This window comes from Silene latifolia, chromosome X (genome assembly GCF_048544455.1).
Source record: "Silene latifolia isolate original U9 population chromosome X, ASM4854445v1, whole genome shotgun sequence".
Classification (NCBI taxonomy): domain Eukaryota; kingdom Viridiplantae; phylum Streptophyta; class Magnoliopsida; order Caryophyllales; family Caryophyllaceae; genus Silene; species Silene latifolia.
Genome location: NC_133537.1, coordinates 44,805,602 through 44,808,196, shown reverse-complemented (window position 1 = coordinate 44,808,196; position 2,595 = coordinate 44,805,602). Strand labels below are relative to the sequence as shown.

The 2,595-nt window shown below is 40.2% G+C and overlaps 1 non-coding gene across 1 annotated transcript; it reads right to left on the bottom strand.

The window, feature by feature from the left end:
* Positions 1 to 2,287: 2,287 nt before the first annotated feature.
* LOC141625645 (small nucleolar RNA R71) lies at positions 2,288 to 2,393 on the bottom strand. The gene has a single exon (XR_012535413.1). It is a non-coding gene; the product is annotated as a small nucleolar RNA R71 (small nucleolar RNA).
* Between the last annotated feature and the right edge of the window lie 202 nt (positions 2,394 to 2,595).

The window sequence follows — 2,595 nt, the reverse complement described above, 5'->3', positions numbered from 1 at the left end:
CATAGCATCGCTCTCCGTGACCGTTGTATTCGATCGAGCGAAAATGCCGCTCGATCGAGAGCTTTTCCTGTGAATACTGCTCGATCGATCACATATAACTGCTCGATCGAGTGGCTCCTAGTGCAAAGTGTTCGATCGAATGTTGAATTCTGATACGTGCATTTTATATAGCCTTTTTAGTCTTATTTTTCATGTATTTCTATGCATTTTTATAGCGTTATGTATTGCAATATGCCCCGAAGTGGCTACTTTGGTTTGTTTTGTCTGAATTGCAGAAACGAACCTGATAGTGGTGAAGCCGTACTCTTTTCGTCCTATTTAGCATGCATTATTAAGGAGACAAGAATGTTAGAGCGAGAATTATGCCTTGGAGTGCGTGAAGGTTGGTCAACGAAGCAGTCAGAGTCAACTTGAGAGGCTGATATGAAGAAATACACACGATCGAGAAGTCTTTTGGTTCGATCGAGTGTTTTGGAGGACACGAGAGGTCGATCGAGTACTTTTAGTTACTCGATCGAAATGCTGATTTTTGGATGTCCTCGATCGAGAGGTATTTTGGCTCGATCAAGAGGATTAGCTGATGAAGACCTCGATCGAGTGGTTTTCTATCACTCGATCGAGAGGTTTTTGGTATTATGCGGGCTTAGCGACCCGTGATTAGTTTTATTTAATAAGACCTTTTATTTTCCTATTTAAGCTTTCGCTATTTAGGTCATGAGTACGCTTTTATCATCTTAGAACTCTCTAATCTTTCCTTCATACTCTTTACTGTAAACTTATTCTCCTTTCCTTTAATCTTTGCTTTGGTATTGGATTCATCTCTATGCCGGAATTCTCTTGATTGTAATCACTTTTCTTCTCTTAAACTTAATCTATTTATTTGAGTTTGCTTTAATCCTTGTTTCTACTTAATTATTTCTACCCTAATCAGTTTAGGCTTAATTACTGTTATTTCATTATGTCTCTAATTAGTATATTCATTATTATTATTGTTGACGCCATTAGTAATATGAGTAGCTAATTTCTCTTGTCGGGATTAGGGAATCCATGGTAGGATTGTGACGATGTAGCGAATAAACTAGATGATTTATTTATTGAGAACCTGTACCAAGCAATTTAACTATAATACCGACTTAGTTGAGTGCACGCTTCTAAGTTACCTTTAATCTGGTTAAATTTACTCCTAGATCGGAAGATTGGATTAAATAGACCTGCTATGAACAGTAGACTACCCTAATGAGGACGGAAGTTAAGTTAGTGGAAATCTAGGATAGAAAGTGGACCGGAAGGACCTTTCCTGTATCCGTCTCACAGTAGATTGTCTAGACTATTTGCAGCTGAGTCGATAGACTACCATGGTGAACCGAAATCCTGGCATGCTTTCTCTTATTTGATCATATTTATTGCTCTTGTTTAATCTCTCTTTCCTTTAATCCATATTTAGTTTAGAAATCAATAATCAAACTCCCCATTTTATGACCCTAATAGACGGACCTTTAACAGATATCTTGTCTCCCTGTGGAGATCGACCCTACTTATCAGTAGCTTCTTTGTTAGTTTTAATTAGGTTTATTTTTGGTACAAAACGACAGTATCAAATTTTGGCGCCGTTGCCGGGGAGGCAATAGCCATGTGGAGATCGTTTATTTCTTTCCGTCTTAGGGAATTTTTATTCCTTGAGACAGTTTTTACTTATTTCTTTCAGTGCTATGTATGCCCAGGTCAAACAGGTCGGATTTTGTTACACCTGATCCTGAGCCAGAGAGATCTCTTCGGCATAGACTTCGTCTGCAAAGAGAAATTCGAAAGGAAGACTTGACTACTTTCGAGCCCGAGCTACAACACTTCTTATTCGCAGAAGACCCGTCTTTTGAAGAAGACAATCTCATTTCTGCCAACAAGCCAATAAAGATGCCTAACATTGCAAGTCACTCAGAGCCCAAAGCATCCTCGATTCCTAAAGGTTTCAATGTCACGACTGAGGACGGTAACACTTTCGATATCCGTCAGTCTTACATAAATCTAGTGGAAAGAAATCTGTACCGAGGTGTGGCAGATGAAGATCCGCGAAAGCATATGGAAGTCTTTACTGACTATTGCTCTACTATTCCCGCGACTAAGGGAGTAACACAAGACAAGATAAAGGAAGTGCTTTTTGCTTTTTCTCTGACTGACTCAGCCCGTGAGTGGCTAATTGATCTTGATCGGACTGCTGCTGGTATCGCCAACTGGGAGACTCTCGCACTTGCCTTCTACAAAAGATACTTCCCTCCACAATGCACTAATCAGCTGAGGGGTAAGATTACTAATTTCAAGCAGGCACCTGATTAGACTTTCTATGAAGCTTGGTGCCGGTTCAAGAAGTTGGTGAGGTCTCTTCCTCACCATGGTTTTGATAAGTGGTTCTTGTGCAACTAGTTCTACAATAGGTTGTACGATGACCACAGAGCTATACTTGACGCCTCATTCAACGGGAGATTTTAAAAGAACATTGATGATGATAAGGGATGGGGAATTATTGAGGAGATGGCGACCCATTGTGCTGAATATGGGAACCCACGGGACGGTATTCGAACGGTCCATTCGGTTGATAAG